The sequence below is a fragment of the Pristiophorus japonicus genome, chromosome 9 (assembly GCF_044704955.1).
Source record: "Pristiophorus japonicus isolate sPriJap1 chromosome 9, sPriJap1.hap1, whole genome shotgun sequence".
NCBI classification, from domain to species: domain Eukaryota; kingdom Metazoa; phylum Chordata; class Chondrichthyes; family Pristiophoridae; genus Pristiophorus; species Pristiophorus japonicus.
Window position 1 is genome coordinate 84324862 of NC_091985.1, and position 22738 is coordinate 84347599.

General features: G+C 42.8%; 1 protein-coding gene and 1 pseudogene across 2 annotated transcripts in view; both read right to left on the minus strand.

Annotated features, from left to right (window-relative positions):
- Positions 1–22738, minus strand: part of LOC139273124 (neurexin-1-like) — a 2375046-nt gene that overhangs the window by 520958 nt on the left and 1831350 nt on the right. The window lies entirely within an intron of this gene.
- LOC139274399 (U1 spliceosomal RNA) lies at positions 18253–18407 on the minus strand (annotated as a pseudogene).

Sequence of the window (22738 nt, forward strand, 5' to 3'; positions counted from 1 at the left end):
CTATCTCCCATACAGTGGGCCAGCCCATAAATAGATAGAAACACTAAGGGTTGGATATTACCAACCTCGGTGGGCGATGCCGGTGGTGGGTCCTGGACTTGCTGCTGACTCCAGCCCGGTGTAAAATGACTTTCCTCTGATTGGGCTTGTTAAGCCCGCCCAGCACATTTGCCAGCCAATTGAAGGAAGGGGGTCTGATAATGTCATTTGATGACACGTCTTCAGCCGGTATCCTTAAAGGGACCATGCACAAATTTATTTTGACATTTGTGCTGTCAACGTTCTGCAGCATTGAGCCTTTGCAATCACTGACAAGTACTGCACACCTTACTCAAACCAATTTATCTTGCACCACCACCCATCCCTCTCTCTCTACATTATCACTTCCCCATCTCACTCGCCACCCCTCACACTCACCATCATCCTAGTCCAATCATACCAACTAACATCACTTGTATGTTTTAGCCATTGTTAAGTGGCTGTAAACAAGCCACTAATGATTTCAATTGCCTACCCCGCTGCTATGTGTCGTGTCTGCTCAGCGCTGGCAGATCCGACATTTGGGGAAGTTCACAACTGGGTTCTGACCCCATCAAAAAAAAAAGCACTTTCCCACCAATTGCCAAAGGTAACCCATGGAAAATTCTAATCCACTTAATCAGCTGTGAACCGCAATAAGGAGGCATTTAAACAGCCCTGCTAATAGACAGAAGGCACACATAGATTTTTACCAAGCAAAACTGCTATAGAGTTGGGTAAGGAAAAACAGGGTTACTAATCAGGTGTTGCAAGTCCATCTGCAAGGAGCGACGGAGATCAGGCGCACACATTATGGAACTGTTGGCTACTGCTCATCTCCGCTCAAATGTTTCTGGTGTACCAGGAGTGGAATTACATAGAATATGAAACAAACAATTCACCCAACTTGTCTGTGCTGGTATTTATACTCCACACGAGTCTCCTCCCATCACATCTACTTCATCTCAGCCTTTCAGCATATCTTTCTAGCCCCTTTTCTCTCATGTATTCGTATAGTTTCTGTTTGAAAGCATTGAAGCTACTTGCCTCAACCACTTTCTGTGGCAGCGAGTTCCACATTCTGACCACTCTCAGAGTAAAAGCATTTCTCCTTATTAGATTTATTAGTAACTATCATGTATTTATGGTCCCTAGTTTTGGATTCTCCCACGTGGAAACATATTCTCCACCTCGACCTGTCCAACCCATTCATAATTTTAAAGACCTCTATCAGGTCTCCTCCAAGTCTTATCTTTTCTAAAGAAAGTCAGTCCCAACCTGTCCATTCCTTCCTGATAGCTGTAATCCCTCAGTTCTGGTACCATCCTACTAAATCTTTGTTGCACTTTCTCCAGTGCTTCCAAGTCATTTTTATGGTTATAGGACTAGGACTGTGCACAGTACTCTAAGTGCAGCCTGCTCAGGGTCCTTTCCAAGTTTAACATAACTTCATTCATTTTGAATTCTATACCCTTATAAGTAAATCCCAGTGCTTTGTTATCAATTTTTAATTGCTTTGCTGACCAGTGATGCTACTTTTAATAATTTGTTCACCTGCATCCCTAGATCTCTGCTCTTCTATCCCATTAAGTTTCTTATTTTCTAATGGAAGGAGGCAGCAGAAAGCCTACAGTTCCAGTCAGCTATCACAGCCCTCCATATGCAGGACCCTCACAGTGCACAGCCCAAGGATGCCTTGGGACGCCAGGCTCCCAGCAGGCTGTAAATAAAACCTTGCAGCTAACTTGAATACTTATTCTTTCAACTAAGAAATAACTTAGAAGTGGTATGTTCGGTAATAGATAGCACACATAAGTCCCCAGCACAAAGTGGAGCATTTGGATAAACGGAAATCATTCAGACATCACTCAATAAATTCAATTGATTGTACATTGTGTTGAGAATGATTTTGTGATTTGCAGAACAACACAGCATCACAGCAAAAAATGGGCACTGGTGGTAGCGAAGGAAGTGCGAAGAACAGTCTTAGCGAACGTAGTTTGTGACATTTTGTTTGGTAAATGGAGACAGGAAGATCCTTTAAAGGGGAAACTCACATTGTTAGTAAAGTATGTATCAGTGTCTTGATAACAGTCCTCTCGGATGGAGATACTTCCTCATTTACACTGTCTCCCTTTTATGTTGACAACCTTCTGGGTTCTGCTTTTCCTTCTTTATGGTTGGACCCTTTGCAGAACAAATTTAAGCAGAACTCACCAATGACTCTGGAGCCACTGTATATTCTATACTATAATATGTCATCTGTCTGTCCAGACATACAAAGTGGTGCTTCAAGCTGCCAAGGTTATGTGCAATAGTGATCCCTGTAGTCGTATGAGCCTCATTGCATTAGGGCTGAGGTTTGTCAATGGCTGCTGACATTTCATTAGTCAGGACTGAACAGGGCAGCCTTGATCTCCCTGGCTCCATTCTTCTACTTTTTATTCCTCTTCAAATAACGGTGACATTGATGTTTGGCATTAAATGAAAGCATTGAGAGAGCTTGCGAGGAAGCAGTCTTGTGAGAATAGTTACGTGTTAAGGAAATATCCACCGGTAACCGAATAGAGGTCTTTAAAATTCTGAAAGGTTTTGATAGAGTTGACACAGCGAGAGTGTTTCCACTTGAGGGGAAGAGCAAATCAATATAAGATAGTCACCAAGAAATCAAATAGGGAATTCAGAAGAAACTTCTTCACCCAGAGAGTGGTGAGAATGTGGAACTCACTACCACAGGAAGTAGTTGAGAGGAATAGTATAGATACATTTAAGGGGAAGCTAGATAAGCATGAGGAAGAATGGAATTGAGGATTATGCTGATATAGTTAGATGAGGAAGGATGGAGGAGGAGGCACGAGTGAAGTATAAACCATGGCATGGACTGGCCTGTTGCTGTGCTGTATATTTTATGTAATTTTATGTGCCTTTGTTACCTCTAGATTTGACTATTCCAACACACTCCTGGCTGGCCTCCCCCATTCTACCCTATGTAAACTAGAGGTGATCCAAAACGCGGCTGCCCGTTTCCGAGTTCGCATCAAGTCCTGCTCACCCATCAATCCTGTGCTCGCTGATCTACATTGGCTTCGGTTAAGCAACGCCTCGATTTCAAAATACTCATCCTTATTTTGAAATCCCTCCATGGCCTCACCCTCCCTATCTCTGTAATCTCCTCCAGCCCCACAACGCCCCCCCAGAGATGTCTGCGCTCCTCTAAATCTGCCCTCCTGAGCATCCCTGATTATAATCGCTCAACCATTGGTGGCCATGCGTTCTGTTGCCTAGGCCCCAAGCTCTGGAACTCCCTGCCTAAACCTCTCTGCCTCTCTACCTCTCTTTCCTCCTTCAAGATGCTCCCGAAAACACACCTCTTTGACCAAGCCTGCACTAATTTTGACTTATGTGGCTCAGTTAAAATTTTTATCGCATAATACTCCTGTGAAGCGCCTTGGGACGTTTCACTACATTAAAGGCGTTGGGGCCGAAATTGCCCCCCTCCATAAGCTCCATGATCGTCTCTAAGAGGAGGTAATGGAATGTAGAGGCCTTACCAACTGGAAGCTGACGGATGGGCCAACCCATCCAAAATTGTCCCCAGGCAGAAAGCAGTGGGAACAGATTTCCGCTCCATCCATGTTGCCACTGCATCAGACATGCACAGATCCCCTACCAACCGGCCGTCGTGGGAAATTGGCCCATGCGGAATTGCCCCCTGGGTGCAGCGCCGCCACCAATCGATGCCCCCGACAGCTTTTTCTGTCAGTACCCTTGGTGTGGCTGGGCGGCGTGGTGACCCTTAAAGGGGAGGTCGCACTGCCGGAGACTCAATTTTATTTTTTATTGTCGACCAGGTTGGCCTGACAATTATGCCCCCCGGGTTCGGCCAGTCCACCAACAGACTGCCTGGCACCCACTTTTGGGTGCCAGGCCACTGGACTTGCCGAAACCCTCCCTGGTGGCCCAGTGTTTGCCACTAAAGTGGCTGCAGAGTTCGTAGTGGCCCTCCCCTTTAACTGATGACTTGGCGGGTCGGATTGGCCGACGCGCCCGCACTTCCACACCTCTCCCCACACCAACACCTCTCCGACCGGAAACAGAAACCAAAGTGCTGAAAGTCGTCAGAATGTCCGCCTCATGCATTGGGGAAGAAAAAGAACCTAAAAAACAGTAGGTACGCCCCATTTCGGGCGGAGGGTAATTTGGGTCCCACGATATAAATATAGGTTGTTGTTGTCGTTGTAATTCTACATAAAAAATGGAAGCTCAACAAAAAAATAGCAGGACATGAATATAACATTTATGTATACCAATAGCAGCTCATTTTTGCCAATCCTTTGGGAGAAATAGTGCTGAGGTAACTGGAAAATTTAGATAGAAGCTCCAAGACATTGAGATAACATTTTGTGACAATCTACATGATATTGCAGCAATATTCTCATCGATACAAATAATAGAAAATGCATTATACATTAAATAAAAACACATGGGTGCAATAAAGCATGCATTTCCTATTACTGTGCTCTTCACTCAACTGTTCAATAGTTTGAATTTTATTGGTGCGTAGCAAGATAATTAATAAATAGTTCCAACTCAGTCCAACTCTGGTGGAAATTACAGATGTAACTCAAAAGCAAAGGTAAATGGTTATGAAGCTACAATTTAATCTTCACTTTTGCTTTGCGTAGACAAACATGATGACCATAATGATTGAGAAAGGAGCCATTTCATTGATCTTGTGGTTTAAGCAGGCCTGGAAGCAATTCTTAATGTGCATTGGTTGATATTTTAAAACTGCAATTGGACACAAAATTCAAATAAGTCATCCAATTGTTCTGATTTTTAAAAATTATTCAAAAACTTGGGATTATACACATTCGAGAGAAGTATTAGAAAAATTAAGATTTGCAGAGTTGCACCCAAAAAATTATGTTGAGATTGGATAGCTTTCTGTAAGAAATCAAAGTCCAGTTGTCATGATACATTTGGTTAATAATAGATACATAGGTTTAATACATAATCCAAATTTTGCTCCTTGCCTACCCATTTCTTAATGAGACAAAAATGATCGAGAAGGTGCACAAGTACACTGGGCACCTACCACAATGTAACTATTGTGTTACAACTAAGTACAAAAGCAGACATTTTGTTGAAGGCCATTGCTATATCAGCTTTTTCCATTTTCCATAAGACCTTTGCAATATAAATTTTTATTTATGCCACTAAATTATGTTTGCTTTACTAATTCATGCTTTTATTTTTATTTGTACTAAGACTTTTACATTGCTGCCTGTGATTTAATTGGCTTTGCAGTAAAAGAATGAAAGATGCCACAAGCCTATGAAACTGTGATAAACTCTGGACAGTTATAATGAAAGGTCACCTATTTTTCTGAAAGGTGACCTATTTTTCCTCTTCCAGCTGTTGATCACCCTGCTAATGCATTTCCAGCACGCCAAGTTTTTATTTTTATCTGTATGATGGCTATGGTGCTCCTGACCTATCGAGGATTCCATGTACTGACCTCAGAAACTTCTCAACCCACAGGGAAATGCAGGGAATGCACTCTTTCAAGCATTGAATGTTCTTTTCATGGCAACTCTCATTGGTTACTTTCAAGCTCTGAATAAAAGGTCCCTTTGGAAAGAATGCTTTCACCGAAGACAATAGGGTTGGAACCAGGGCACTGTATACAAGTTCCTATAGAGGTAATAATTTCATTTGTTACTATACTGGGTGAATAATTTCAGAAAATAGTGTAATACCTGTAGTACATGCCTTACCACTGAGTATAATGGGCCCAACATTGGCCATGACTTGCATCAGTTTTTTTGGAGTAAGTTGCTTTTCTGGCGTAAGTTATAAAATGCCATTTTCCCCAGAAAATTTGCTCCAAAGTAAGTCAGTTCGGTACGATTTTTTTAGGTCAGTTTTTTTTTCCAAAAGCGGGTGTTCCCAGGCACTTACAACAGCTTTGGCCATTTATGCCACTTTGGACAGCAAAAACGTACTCCAAATCCACTTAGGTCAGCATAGGTGGCCAGCTCTGAAAAACCTTGTGGGCAGTTAAACAAAAGCAGCGCATATTCAGCAGACATTAGGGCAGGGATAGGGGAGGGAAGGGAACTGGAGAGGACCTCAACAACCAAGCAGAAAACATTAAGGAAAAGTTCAAACCATTAAAATACAATAAAAAAAGAAGTAAATCCGAACTTATCTTTAAAGTCTGCCCGGGAAAGGCACCAAAACTCTCCTCCTCCCCCATCCCCAAAAATCTCCTCCTCCTCCCCCTCCCCCCAGCAAATCCCCTCCCCCCAAAAAAAACTCTCCTCCCCCCCCAAACTCTCCTCCTCACCCCCCCCTCCAAACTCTCCTCCTTCCCCCCCCACCCCGCAATCAAAAGTTTCAAGCACAGCTACTAAATAATAAATAAAAGTAAAGTCCTTACCTGCCTGGGAACTCAGCAGGCTGGCCGGCGTGAGTCCACTCGGCCAGAGATAGGGTGCGGCCAGATTGGTCGTCCCTTCAGCCTGGGATAGGGGCTGCGAGCATCGGGTCCTGCTCACAGCCCGCAGGATGCGCTGGGAGGGCAGGAGCTAGCGCGCAGCTCTCACTGAGCATGCGCGCAGGTGCCAGCAGTGCTTTCTGCGCTGGTCTGTTGCTTCGCCACCCCCCCCCCCTCCCCTTCAGCCTCCACGCCACGCCAGGACTCCAGGGACTCCGAAAAGCAGCCAGGATGGGGCCCCTTTTTTCTGGCGCCCTTTCTAGCGCGCAAAGTCGGAACGCTTCAGGTCAGTGCGTTGAAAAAAGGGGTTGGGCAATGTTGGGCCCAAGATCTCTCAATTTCCTCCTACACTTTAATACTGTGCAGGCAGTGCCTCACACTCTACAGTATTCCTATATTTATGGAAACTGTTATTTAGAGTTTTGGGCTATAGTCAAGAGAAGGAATGCTCAAGCAAATTAATTAATAATTGGGTCATGGTGGGGGGCGGGTTTTGTAACTGTCAGCTATTCAAATTGTTTTAGGAAGGATATTCATGTTCATAGAAATCATTGTTGGTTTCAATTAGACAGAGTACAGTTTTCTCTTGAACAGAATTGTTTTTCTGAGTTTTTGGATCCAGGTAGATTATGTTGACATCATTCGCTGGTTCCTCCTTGGTGTAATACGTGTGTGGACAGTATTTGGAGAAGTCAATTAATTAAGCCATCTTCGAATTCAGGAGACTCTCTTGGAGGGTCCTAAAAGGCTGCTGAATGCACTGGATTAATTAATTTCCCTATGGTGACTTTGCCTTTCTTTTATAATTGAGGCCTGATATGATGAAGGTCATCAGCTGTCTTAAGCCTAACACATGTTAGTGACTTGGTTTTCTCTAGTGAAGTCACATGTGCGTGCAGTATATGTGGTGTAAAGTTCCCATAGCTAGCTGTTGCTTCCCACTGTCCCTCTGATACTTTCATGTCACAGTCTTTCCCACAGCCCGTCTTGCATGGCTGGAGCTCACGAGGTTCAATGAAATGTGGACAAATAAAAGATGAAGACCAGTTAACAATTCAGAAAACGCTGAAAGTACACAGCATGTCTATCTGCATCTGACAGGAGAAAAGGTAAACCTTTTATCAGAACTGCTTCTGGCAAAGGTTCTGAACCCATACTGTTGAGTTACCTTTTCTCTTTCAAGCTGCTGTTGGATCAATGTACTTCTGCCATTTTCTAATCTCATTTCAGAGAACTTGCATTTGCAGTTCATTTTCTTTTTATCTGCACTAGTTTGTCATTTATATTCTGAACAATGCCTTCACACTAATTATGTTTATTTATTGTTCACTTTTAATGTTATTAGTTTCTTCTGCAGTGATTGAGTTCCTTGATGTAGTCTTGTGATACAATGATACATGCAACACAAAATCATTATATCCCACAGGTCATTTTCATTACATCATTGAAACGAAATAAAATAATTCCTCGGATCAGGAATAAAGGTATGTTTATTAGAAATACAATGGATTCATTAAAGAAGATCATTTTAATGGATAGTAGAAGACATAAAAAGAAAATAGTTTAATTTTCATCTTAGCAGATTTGCTGAATAGCAAATATCGATTGTCGACTAGGATTAGATATGATGGTCTAAATTTAAAATAAGCTATCATAGAATTACTGCATTCCATGATGCTGTTTCTAACAACATTAATAATCATCTCCATTTTAATCACAACCCAGCTTAATTTACACAATTGAATTTATGAAAAGATAAATAGATACAAATAGTTTTTCAGAAAATGGGAAGAGGCACAAGTGGCATTTATGTTTTGTTATTGTTTTTCCCTGGTGGTTTTAATACTAAATCCAAATTATGTGTTGAAGTAAAACCATTAAGTTAATAGTATTCATAGTTTCAGAGGTCGGTGAGAAACATGCCCACTGTTTTCCAGACAGCTTTACCATTTGTTATATGCTGCAAGTTACGTTTGTGGCATGATCTGTTAGTTTAAATTGAAGCTTGAAAAATAATTGGCTTTTCTAGCCAGGGTAACTGCTATTTTCTCCCACTGCTGCACAAGTAGTGGCCTCATCAAAATGCTAGACATTTCAATTTGACAGACACACAGTGTCAGCTCTGTGACAATGAATGCTTGCCTGGGTATCTGATTGTTCTAGCAATTGCAATGCCTCATATCATATGCCTTACAGAAGAAAAAAACATAAATCAACAGAAACTATAAATAGTAAAACAGAGCCTGTGATAAGCAGCATGGATCTCTGACACAAAATCATATAACTGCAGTATTATCTTGATAATTTTTGTCATGTATATTAAGGGTCATATTTTATTCTTGTTCTCAGCATCATGTTTAGATGTAGTCTGTTCAGTGCCATCATGTTGAATAATATATTTGTAAATGACTACAAAATCCTTATAAATACACTTTTCCAATGTAATTTTATACTTCCACTGCAACTGCAAAGATGTCTTGAGTGGAATGATTTTTGGGGGTGGTGAGGACTATTCTTAAAGGTTCCTTAATCTCACCTCTTATTTCAAGAATGGGTCACCATTTGACTTATGTTAATCACGACTGACTCCAGTGCCAAGTTTTTCTAATTATCCCATTGTAAAAGTTCTGTCAAAGTTGTGCTGAACTCATTGTTTTGCCTCATGTTAGATATTTTGTTTTTATCTTAAGGACAGACAGACAAATATTCAACTATTCTCAGAACATATTTGCAGAAGACCACAGTGACTACAAGACCAATTACTGTTTGGGACATTTACGAAATTTGAGATACTTTGTAAAAAAATAAAAATATCCATCCGAACATAGAAGCAGTAGCCCCTATGTTGGTATAACTCCACCAAAGCTTTTACAGCATTGAAAATATCTGTAAACACAATTGTCATTACTTGCTATTATACTTTAAAAGAGAATTGTTTGTGTTACACTCATAATAAATGGTGGGACTGAGTACTGTGTGTAATGAGCAAGTGTGACCTTAGCTCCTTTATTAAGATTCCAGAGTGCAGGTACCTCGTGGGTGACCTGCTTATATACTGTGCTCCCAAGGGATGCAAGGATCCCTTAAGACTCCAATAGGTGGGCCCTCTGGGGGTCAGGTGTAATGCAAGTTACAAAGGGTTAAATACATAACATCACTCCCCCGTGAAGTCAACAGTACACTTATTTACAAGGTGAGACGATCTGGGGCTTTGGCCTCCCTTGTCGATCGTCTCAGTACAAATGCTGATGTGGGTGGGTTGGTCAGTTCTTCACTGGGCTGTTGGGCAGCCGGCCTTGCCGGGCTGCTGGAGATGATGAGTTCGGTTTCGTGATCAACCATGATGTCAGTTGCCACTTGTGTGTATGTTGGAGGGTCAAAGTTGGTGGTGTCCTCTTCGGGTTGTTCGTAGCTGTTTGGTCCAAATGTTTTCTGTGCGTTTGTCCATTGGTCAGTTTGACCTGAAACAACCTATTCCTCTCTTTGGCTGTGACCGTGCCAGCGAGCCATTTGCGGCCATGTCCATAATTGAGCACAAACAAAGGATCATTGATCTCAATATCATGTGATAAATTTGCAGGGTCACGGTACATACTTTGTTGATGCCGCTTGCCCTCCATGTGATCATGGAGATCAGGGTGGACAACAGAGAGCCTTGTTTTAAATGCCCTTTTCATGAGCAGCTCAACTAGGGGAATGAGTGGGGTCTGCTGGTGCGGTAGCTGAGCAGCACTAGGGACAACCAGGTCTGCAGGGAGCCTTCCGACACACGTTTCAAGCTTTGCTTGATGGTCTGAACTGCCCGTTCTGCCTGGCCGTTGAATGTGGGCTTGAACGGGGCAGATGTGACATGTTTGATCCTGTTGCGGGTCATTAATTCCTTGAATTCAGCACTGGTGAAGCACGGCCCATTGTCGCTGACTAGGACATCAGGCAAGCCGTGCGTGGCAAACATGGCTCATAGGCTTTCACTGGTGGCCCTGGATGTGCTTACAGACATTATTGCACATTCAATCCATTTTGAGTAAGCATCCACGACAACCAAAAACATTTTTGCCTCGGAATGGGCCTGCATAGTCTACATGGATCCTCGACCACGGTTTGGATGGCCATGACCACAAACTTAGCTGTGCCTCTCTGGGTACATTGGTCAACTGAGAGCAAGTGTTGCACTGGCGCACGCATGACTCTAAATCTCAGTCAATGCCAGGCCACCACACGAGAGATCTGGCCAATGTTTTCATCATTACGAAGCCTGCGTGGGTGTTGTGCAGTTTGTAAATAAAAGTGCCTCTGCCTTTCATGCAATTGCCCCACAAAAGACAGTCCACCTGCAGGGATAACTCGTCTTTGCGTCTGTGGAATGGCTTAATCACTTCCTGCATCTCCACTGGGACACTGGACCAGCTCCCATGGAGGACACAGTTTTTTTACCAAGGACAGTAAAGGATCCCGGCTGGTGCAGGTCCTGATCTGGTGGGCCGTGACCATGTTCTCAAACGTCTCCATGACCATGAGCAGGCCCGCTGGCTGTGCCATTTCCACCCCGGTGGCAGGCAATGGTAGCCGACTGAGAGCATCTGCGCAGTTCTCTGTGCCCGGTATGGGGCGGATTACATAGTTGTATGCCGACAGCGTGAGTGCCCATCTTTGGATGCGGGCAGAGGCATTGGTATTAATCCCTTTGCTCTCAGAGAACAGCGATATGAGTGGTTTGTGGTCAGTTTCAAGCTCGAATTTAAGGCCAAATTAGTACTGGTGCATTTTTTTTACCCCATAAATGCACGCCAGAGCCTCTTTTTCAACCATGTTGTAGGCCCTTTCGGCCTTTGACAAACTCCTGGATGCATATGCAACCGGTTGCAATATCCCCGAATCATTAGCTTGTTGTAACACACGCCCGACACCATATGATGACGCATTGCAAGCAAACACTAATCATTCACATGGATTATACTGGACAAGCAGTTTGTTAAAACACAATAAATTTCTGGCATTCTTAAACGCAGTATCTTCTGCCTCACATTAACAGATGATGGCAGACTCTGGGTCAATTGAGGTTGGGCCACAGGACGGGAGAGTGGAGAGCACCAGTTCCAACTGTCACAGGAGAGAGAGAGTGGAGAGCACCAGTTCAAACTGTCACAGGACGGGAGAGTGGAGAGCACCAGTTCCAACTGTCACAGGACAGGAGAGTGGAGAGCACCAGTTCAAACTGTCACAGGGCGGGAGTGGAGAGCACCAGTTCAAACTGTCACAGGAGCATCCAGTCGTGCCCCGGTAGTTGCCCCCAAAGGAAGTGGAGTGTGGGAAATTGCACTCCGCTTCCATTGAGGGGTGGTAAGGCCAATTCTGTGGCGGGAGCAGGACTTCCATGCTGGGGGCTAAAATTCCCGGTCCCAGAAGGTTACCGCCCCCAAGATGGGAACCTGTGCGGGGATGTAGAGGGAAGTGGAGGGGAGACGGGTGCGGGGGATGGAGGGGAGAGTGGTGGAGGTGAGGGGTGGAGAAACCCAGGGCGGGGGACGGGAGGGGCCACATTGCAGCGGAGGTCTGGGGGGCAAAGTGTGTTGGAGGGGCAGGCCTGGGGGCTCTGTGCCTCGGTGCGGGGAGTGTTTGGAGTGGGGTGGACGTGTTGACTGCGCAGATGGCGGTTGGTGGATGTGGTGTGGTTGGTGTCGCGGGGGCGTGGCTCCGGGGTGGCCGGGGCTGGGGGCTCGACATCCGGGGGTGTTCGGCATTTGGGAAGGATTCTGACGGGATGGGGCAGGTTGGGTGTGGGGGAGTGTTCCCAGTGTTGGGTGGGTCCGGAGCATGTTGGGGGGGGGCACGGTCTTGGGATGAGGGGTAGGCTGTCTGGAGCTGGGATGGGAAGAGACTTCTTCACTCGGGGAGTTGTTGGCCTGTGGGGTTCCCTGCCGCGGAGAGTTGTTGATGCCAGTTCATTGGATGTGTTAGGGAGGGAGTTGGATGTTGTCCTTGCGGCTGGGGGGGGGGTCGGGGGGTGTGGAGGGGGTTGCAGGTGTAGGTGATCAGCCATGATCTTGTTGAATGGCAGTGCAGGCTCGAAGGGCCGAATGGCCTACTCCTGCACCTATTTTCTATGTTTCTATGTTTTTATGTTTCTATGCCACAGCAGCCGGCGTCTACTTCTGCCATGTACATTTCAGCTCAAAACCGACGTTACTTTATGCACGGTACTGGCCGAAACTTCTTTGTTCTGCGAAATCTGCTTGGTGTTGTCCCTGGTGGACATAAATGCCTGGGCTATCGTTATGGCTTTACTCAGATTTGGAATTTCTTCAGTCAACAGTTTGCGAAGGATTTTCTCATGTCCGATGCCCAGTACAAAAAAGTCTCTGAGCATTTGTTCTAGGAATCCCTCAAACTCACAGTGTCCTGCGAGGCGCCTTAGTTCGGCGACATAGCTCGCCACTTCCTGGCCTTCCGACCGTTGACACGTATAGAACCGATATCTCGCCATCAAAACCCTTTCCTTCGGATTTAAGTGCTCCCGGACCAGCGTACACAATTCTTCGTAGGATTTCTCTGTTGGTTTTGCCGGGGCCAGGAGATTCTCCATGAGGCCATAGGTTGTTGCCCCACAGACAGTTAGGAGGATTGCCCTTCGTTTGGCAGCTTTCTTGTCCCCTTCCAGCTCGTTGGCCACAAAGTATTGGTCGAGTCGCTCCACGAAGGCCTCCCAATCGTCCCCTTCTGAGAACATCTCCAGGATGCCGGCTGTTCATTGCATTTTCGCGCGGTTGTTCATTACCTCGTCACCAATTATTACACTCATAATAAATGGTGAGACTGAGTACTGTGTGTAATGAGCAAGTGTGACCTTAACTCCTTTATTAAGGTTCCAGAGTGCAGGTACCTCATGGGTGACCTGCTTATATACTGTGCTCCCAAGGGATGCTGGGATCCCTTGGGACTCCAACAGGTGGGCCCTCTGGTGGTCAGGTGTAATACAAGTTACAAAGGGTTAAATACATTACAGTTTGTCCCACCCTTTCCTCTATATTCAAACATGGAAATTCTGTGACATTTTGGAGTGGGAGGAGAACTAAGCATGATATATTCTTTTTAGTAGAAACTGAATGAATAAAATTCTTCACTGAGTGTTCCTGTGTAATGAGGTGACAGGATAACTCAAAAGTCTTAAACATCACAATAAGAGTCGATGGTTGGAAACTTGAAATACAAAGCATCGGAATCAAAATGATGAACCTTACTCAATAACACTTTTCACTTTTTAATCTGGCATGTATCTGAATTTCATTGAATTATATTTTCTTCTCACTGGAAAATCTTAGTTATCTTCTCTACAGTTAACAGAAGTTGCATTGTGCAGTTCTATAGTGGCTCCAGGTGATCTGTACTATTTTCCATATTTAATTGTAAAGCCCTTCATTCAAATAATTCCAAGCTGAAAAAAATCTTCCTCCCATTCACTTTAATTACCGAGATTGTGACAACTGATACCAATACCTGTATAGGATGCTTCATGGCAGGCAATGAGTTACAGAGCTGCAATTCAATCAAGGGGCCTAAATTACTTCAGGCAGCATAAACCTGAGACTCAATTACAGCCTTAAACTTGCTACCAGCCATTTGTTATTGTGTGCACTGTATACCATAAAGAATATTTGAAACGTAAAATGTTTTACTTTTCCTACAGTTATATGTCAGGCACGGTCGAGATAATGGACAGAGGTGAATGAATTGATTGTGATGTTGGACTTGAAGGCATTTAACAAGTACTGAAGTAACCATAGGGATGACAGATATGACAGAAATGTGGTGGTGTCGTGGGAATGGGGAGAAAGTTCAGATATGCACTACTGTATAATTTATTGCTGCAACTGGCACATCTGAAGATATTTTGTCCTTTCAAGTTCATGTTTTTCTCGAAATTTAAAAAAAATGCACAACTGCATGGGCCCAAGTTTCACCACCCCCCCCCCTGTAAAAAGAGGTGCGCCGACTTTCTAGACTAAAAAGGGCGCCGAAAAGTTAACTTCCAATTCTTCCCGCTCCTCAGGACGTCTTTGGCCTCGGCGTGGCGCAACACATCCAGTGGGGGGCGGGGCCAGGTCCCGGCGCTGTCATGTGCGCTAGAGTGTGCGCGCATGTGCAGTAGCTACTCGCAGCCCCAATCTCTGCGACGCTCTGCAGGCTGTGTGGGAGGGGCCCGAAGCATGCCGTCCCTAGCCCTGGCCGAATGGTCTCCCTCATCGCCAGCCCGCTGCATTCCCTAAGGTAGGACTTCAATTTATTATTTGTTATTTATTGATTGATTGATTGCTTATTACTTTGGTCTTGGTGCTTTAGGTGCAGGGTTGCTTCTATTTTTTTATTTGTTAATTAATTGGCTTATTATTTTTGAGCTTTGTTTCGTGCTTTGTAAGTCTTGGTGCTAGTTGCAGATCCTCCTTGTATTTTTTATTTGTTATTGAATGCTTACTTTTGTGCTTTGTTTAGTGCTTGATGCTTTAACTGTATTTATGCTTCTTTAATGTTGTTGTGAAGGTGTTTAGTGCTTTGCAAGGTCCTCTCACTTCCCTTCCCCGGCCCCCTATCTCTGGCTACCTGCACTGATTTCTTAGCTCACCGCAAGGTTTTTCTGTGTGGACACAAGTGCCACATACACTGGCCTAAGTTAGTTTGGAGTAACCTTTACCTGTCTAAACTTGCTTAAATGGCCAAAACAGGCATAAGTGGCTGGTAATGCTCCCTTTTGAAAAAAAACTAAACTAAAAAAAAACTAACTCACTTACACTGGAGCAAATTAAATGGGCAGAATTGTGATTTTTAAGATACTCCAAAAAAAATCTCGTTGCTCCAAAAAAAACGGAGCAACTTCTGGGGTAACTTGGGCCCAATATCTCAGTTAAACCACGACTAAATTTGTATCCATCAGCTTAACAGTGAAGCTGGAGCCAAATTAATTCACTCCATTGTTTTTGGTTCTGAATTAGCCCGGTCACCTCAGTCATGTGTGACAAGTCACTCTCGACATTGTCGAACTAGCTTCCTTGATCTTCCTCAGCTTCTTGTTCCACGTACCTCTGTATACAGGGCCACAAAAGGTATTCTCGCAGTTTCCATTCTTGAAATGTGCCCAAACCATTGCAGCCATCTTTCTTGAATCTTCTCTATAAGCACTGTTTCTTGTCCAAGCCATGTTCTTATTATATCATTCTTCATTCTTTGCGTCCTGGACACTCCAAGTATTCCTCTCAGCCAACTTATCTCTGCTGTTAATATCTTTTGCTCATGCTCCAACACTCAGATCGTATAATAATATGGGGATAACCATCAGAAACACATAAGATAACTGATGATTAATTCAGTGACAAGGGATTCGATGTCATGAGTTAATAATGTCAGTCCTTCTCTCCAGTAAAATGAAATGGATTGTTTCATTGTTTTTTTTTCAAATTTAGCTGCAGAAATCTAATAACGTTTTCAGCTTAAGTCGGAGAGCAATCTTGCTTTCCTTTGAATGACTTCACATTAGAGACTAAAAGAATCCAAATGAGCTCTGCCACATTGTTAACCATGGTTATTGATTCGGATTTCGTCAAATCAATTATTCTGTGTCATTTTGATAATTTTTTTCAACCAAGCCTTATCCAGACCATCCAGACATTCAGTTTATGGCAGTTGCTGAGCTTTGGTGAGTTGCTGTGACCCATCTCATTTGGCTCTTCACATTAGGCACAGTAACAAACTCGATTTCAAAATTCTCATCCTTGTTTACAAATCCCTCCACGGCCTTGCCCCTCCCTATCTCTGTAATCTTTTTCAGCCTCACAATCCCACAAGATGTCTGTGCTCCTCAAATTCTGGCCTCTTGAATATCCCTCATTATAACTGCTCAACCATCGGCGGAAGTGCCTTCAGCTGTCTGGGTCCTAAGCTCTGGAACTCCCTCCCATACCTCTTCACCTCTCTTTCCTCCTTTACGACGCTCCTTAAAAACTACCTCTTTAAACAAGCTTTTGGTCACCTGCCTTAATTTCTTCTTATGTGGTTCGGTGTCAAATTTATCTGTTTTGTCTTGTAATGCTGTTGTGAAGCACCTTGGGACATTTTACTATATTAAAGTCGCTATATAAATAAAAGTTATTATAATAAGTGTACATCATCATCATCATAGGCAGTCCCTCGGAATCGAGGAAGACTTGCTTCCACTCTTAAAATGAGTTCTGAGCTGGCTGTACAGTCCAACATGAGAGCCACAGTCCCTGTCACATATGGAACAGATAGTCGTTGAAAGAAAAGATGGGTGGGACAGATTTTCCGCATGCTCTTTCCGCTGCCTGCGCTTGATTTATGCATGCTCTCGGCGATGAGACTCGAGGTGCTCAGCGCCCTCCCGAATGCACTTCCTCCATTTAGGGCAGTCTTTGGCCAGGGACTCCCAGGTATCAGTGCAGATGTTGCACTTTATCAGGGAGGCTTTGAGGGTGTCCTTGTAATGTTTCCTCTGCCCACCTTTGGCTCATTAGCCGTGAAGGAGTTCCGAATAGAGCGCTTGCTTTGCGAGTCTCGTGTCTGGCATGCAAAATATGTGGCCTGCCCAGCGAAGCTCATCGAGTGTGGTCAGTGCTTCAATGCTGGGGTTGTTAGCCTGGTCGAGGATACTAATGTTGTTGCGTCTGTCCTTCCAGGGGATTTGTCGGATCTTGCGGAGACATCGTTGGTGGTATTTCTCCAGCGACTTGAGTTGTCTACTGTACATGGTCCATGTCTCTGAGCCATACAGGAGGGCGGGTATTACTACAGCCCTGTAGACCATGAGCTTCGTGGTAGATTTGAGGGCCTGGTCTTCAAACACTCTTTTCCTTGGGCGGCCGAAGGCTGCACTGGCGCATTGGAGGCGATGTTGAATCTTGTCATCAATCTGCTCTTGTTGATAAGAAGCTCCCAAGGTATGGGAAATGGTCCACATTGTCCAGGGCCACGCCTAGTGTAAGGCCCATGCTTTCGTACGCTTCAGTAAATATGTCGACTATGTCCTGGAGTTCAGCCTCTGTATATGCGCAGACCCAGGCATTATCCGCGTACTGTAGCTCGACGACAGAAGTTGGGGTGATCTTGGACCTGGCCTGGAGACGGCAGAGGTTGAACAGGTTCCCACTGATTCTGTAGTTTAGGTCCACTCCAGCAGGGAGCTTGTTGACTGTGAGGTGGAGCATTGTAGCGAGGAAGATTGAGAGGAGGGTTGGGGCGATGACACAGCCCTGTTTGACCCCGGTCCGGACGTGGATTGGGTCTCTAATGGATCCGTTGGTCAGGATCACAGTCTGCATGTCATCGTGGAGCAGGCGGAGGATGTTGACGGACTTTTGGGAACATCCGAAACGGATAATAAGTGTACACATAAAAAAGGAAGCACTAGTGTAATTTAAGAAAAGATTCATACCCACAGTTAACAGTTTAAAAAAATTTCAGTGGATTTAAATTGTTGTATCCTAGCAAATTATTACTTGAGTCCTGTGTGTCTGTGTGTGTATAGATATATAAATTCTTAATTTACAAATCAAAATGTACTCATCTTCTGTGCAGTTAAAAAAATGTAGATGTTGATTTTTTTTTAATGCAAGATAACTACATTGCTCTCCGACTTGATCTGAAGAAAATCTCTCGTCAATGATTGTTTCCTTGCATAACATGTTGGTGAGGTAACTCGGGATAAACAAATTCTACATGTGTTTTTTTACAGTGACCCTAGTACTGTATTACAAATTTTGCAGTCGAGTATCCCGCATTTGGGTACATCGCAGGTGTCAGCACACCCGAAGTGCAATGGGCTAGCCTCATCCTGGGAGAATGCAAATTCTTGATCATGGCTACTCCCCTGCTAGGTAAGTATTAAACCTCCATGTGTGTGAACACCTGACCATCTCTGATAATATAATTAGGTTTAATCTTATTGGTCTATCCAAGGCTGCAGACATTCTAATTCTGGTCCCAGATTTTAAGGGGGGTGGGTGGGAGGGGGAGGGGCTGCAACAAATGACAGGACATTAGTAAACTTGAAGAATGAGCATATAATTGGCAAATGAAATTCAACAGAGAAAAATGTGAGGTATTACATTTTGGTAAGAAAAATAGGGATGTCACATATTACTCAGAAAATACAAATCTAAATCGGGGAGAAGAGCAAAGAGATCTCGGAGTACAAATACACAAATCAATGAAAGTAGCGACACAGGTTAACAAGGCCATAAAAAACATAAGAAGCACTATGGTTTGTTTCTAGAGGGATTATGCTAAACTTGAATTGAACCTTGGTTAGACCACACTTGGAGTACTGTGTACAATTCTGGTCGCCATATTATAAAAAGGATATAGAGGCACTGGCGAAGGTGCAAAATAAATTTGCAAGGATAATACCAGATATGCGAGGGTATACATGTCAGGAAAAGATGAACAGGCTGGGTCTCTTTTGTCTTGAAAAGAGAAGGCTGAGGGATGACCTAATGGAGGTCTTTAAAATTATGAAAGGTTTTGATAGATACAGAAAGAATGTTTCCACTTGTGGGGAAGAGCAAAACTAGAGGCCATCAATATAGGATAGTCAGCAAGAAATCAAATGGGGAATTTAGAAGGAACTTCTTTCCCAAGAGAGCTACTACAGTGGTTGAAGCTAATAGTATAGATGCATTTAAGGGAAGGCTAGATAAGCATACAAGAGAATAGAAAATAGAGGGTTATGCCGATACTGTTAGATGAGTAAAGATGGGAAGAGGCTCGAGTGGAGCATAGACGCCGGCATGGACTGGTTAGGCCAAATGGCCTGTTTCTGTGCTGTATATCCTGTGTAATCCTATGCATGCTCATAAATATATATTACAAATGTTGATTGCAATAACACAAATTCTAGTTGAATTAATTAGTAGTCTTAAAAATTGTATATGGCTACATTATGGTAGAAATAATGTTACTCCCTCTAGGGGAGATAAAGTAGATACTTAGAGCTCAAAGCTTTTGGTATCAGATTTTACTGACAGGACTGTTGCACATGTATAACAATGAGGAATCTATTCCAGGAAGAATGCATACAAGCCTTTAGGGCTTTCGGTATAATGATAGCTCTGTGTCTCATTGTCCATCCAGCAATTAGATTCATGGCCTAATTATACAATAAACTTTCTGTATCGGAACTGAGAAATGCTTTTTTGACAAATGAGGTCTCTTTCTCATCGGAGGCTAGCAACCAACACTCCTAATTATCTTCATAGCTTTAGACTCTCATCTATCACATACAACTTAATTTTTCAAACTATCGGACCCACTTAAAACATTTCCTTATTCTGGACACATTTCTCTCTTGAGATTTTCATCAATAAATAAAGAGACACTCTTTCACAGCTACAGTGTACCTTGGCAACACTCATTAGTCCGTACAAAAAAATGCACAAAAATATTATATGCCACATCATAAGTTTCTGAAACTCAAATTAGGTTAGGACTGTAAAACCAAATTATTACAATAAAATTCTTAATTGTAATCCATTGATGATGACATAATTTCTCAATACCTAAAATACAAAGTATGTCTTGCTCATTCTGGCTTTGTTTTCCCATTTTGTGTCGTAATAAAACCATTTAATGAGAAACAATGTTCTAGGTTAAAGACCATCTGCTTGTCACAGCTCACCTGAGTTTAATATGCAAATCAACCTGAACCTTTGAGCCCTGGCCTAGGTTTGAATGGCTCTTTGATTAATGTTAGAATTAGCCCATAAAGACATTAGCATTCAAATGGACCTGTTCTCAGAGTTAATCTTTTAATCTTCTTTTATCTGTTCTGTAATAACACTCTAAACTTCCATTGTAAATTATGAAGTTATCTATTTAGCATAGATACAGCTTAAATAGAAATTTTAGAAAGCAATAAAAACTGAAATCCTGATCTACAGGTTCTGATTTAGTATCGTCAGTAGCTCCAGGTAATTATGTGCTTAACATAATTATTTAGTTATTTTACAAAAAACATGCAGTACTCTCAAATGATGATGTCCTCCAGCTGCTTTGCTTGCCATGGTCAGTGTGATAGACTGCAGTTGAAAAACGTTTGGAGTGTCCCCCAGATTGGGGGGCACTTGACTTAACTGATTTTTTGTTATCCAACCAAAAGAGTTGTGATCGACTATTGGGGAAGATTTCCTTTGTGTGTGATTAACCAAATCATAAACACGACAACACACAGCACAGAGACTACATTTCCCCTGCATGAGTCTTTCACACCTCTCCCTGCATTTTTTGCAACCAGGTAAACCAGGGTACACGTTGAAATTTTAAAGTGGTATCGGAGTCCATCAAAAAGTACACAATATAATTTTGTAACAAAATATTAAATGTTTCACAGTAATATAACATGAATGCACCGAGACATGATGACTATTCACAGCATAGATTGTAATTTGAAGCACGCAGTACATTGTCAGTATCTAATCAAGATCAGAACCATATATATATATAGTATTTATAATATGAAATTATCTAAAGTGATACATATAGAACTATTGATTATGTTTATTATTTGAAGTAAACCTTAAGCCTAAGTGACAAATTTATAAATAGTCCACAAAATAATGACTTAAATTACTTAATTACATGTGAATCATTTCAAATCACGAAGTTGATATTTTAAATTCAATTTAATAAGAAGTTGGGTACTCCAATTACTGCAATAGCAAAGAATAGTGTATTTTTACCGAAATGGAAAATTTAGTTTATAATTTGTCGAATAAACAGATTCACACTTCATGTGCAGCACCTTGGTTTCACGGCTCTCAGTTTTCAGCAGCTGCACATGGCCTAGAAAGGCACATCAATGCACAGTTCTACCCATATCCATAGCGCAGAGCAGAAATAGGTGCTTCCTATCCACTCTATCTAGGCCCCTCATAATTTTATATCCCTCGGATGAGATGTTAAACCGAGACCCCGTCTGCTCTCTCAGGTGGATGTAAAAGATTCCATGACACTATTTCAAAGAAGAGCAGGGGAGTTATCCCTGGTGTTCTGAACAAAATTTATTTCTCCATCAACATAACAAAAACAGATTATCTGGTCATTATCACACTGCTGTTTGTGGGAGCTTGTTGTGCGCAATTGGCTGGCGTGTTTCCTACATAACAACAGTGACTGGACTTAAAAATAACTTCATTGATTGTTAAGCGCTTTGGGACATCCGGTGGTCATGAAAGGCACAATATAAATATAAGTCAGTCTTTCTTTCTTTCAATTAAGTTTCCCCTTAGCCTCTTCAGTTTGAAAGAAAACAACCCCAGGTTGTCCAATCTTTCCTCATAGCTAAAATTCTCTAGTCTTGGCAATATCCTCGTAAGTCTCCACTGTACCCTCTCTAGTGTAATCACATCCTTCCTGAAATGTGGTGACCAGAACTGTATGCAGTACTCTAGCTGTGGCTTAACTCGTGTTTTATATAGTTCAAGCATAACCTCTCTGCTCTTTTTTCTATGCCTCGGCTAATAAAGGCAAGTATCCTGTATGCCTTCTTAACCATCTTATCTACCTGTCCTGCTACCTTCAGGGATCTGTGGACATGCACTCCAAGATCCCTCTGTTCATCTACAATTCTCAGTATCCTACCATTTTTGTGTATTTCCTTGCATTGTTAGCCCTCCCCAAATGCATTACCTCACATTCTCCAGATTGAAATGCATTACCTCTCATTTCTCCGTACTGGGTCAGGCACTGTAAGATGCAAGGAACATAGCAACAACTGGCTCAGTCTAAAAATTGAGGGATTGGGTGCAGCAGAGAAGCATTGGTTATTTCCTTTTCATAGAGTGATATTTTGCTTTGGCAAAGATGAGGTTTTGTTACAGAATAATTACTAGATTTATTCTTTCATATTATTACCAATAGAATTGTTAACAATAGCAATTCTATTGCTAACAATTCTACTGAGGTAAGATAGTATATATAATAGTGAATGTAAGATGTTATTCCAGTACCTGAGCCTGTATTCATACCCATTAATTTTCCTTTTCTTTGTTACTGGAGACATTGTTCCATTTTAACATTCAACTTAGCACCATGAAACTAGCTGCCACATTGTATATAATAACACCATGGGTAGAAGAACAGAGGAATCTAGAGGTACAGATACACAGATCACTAAAAGTAGCGATGCAGGTTAATCAGGCCATTTAAAAATGCATGAGG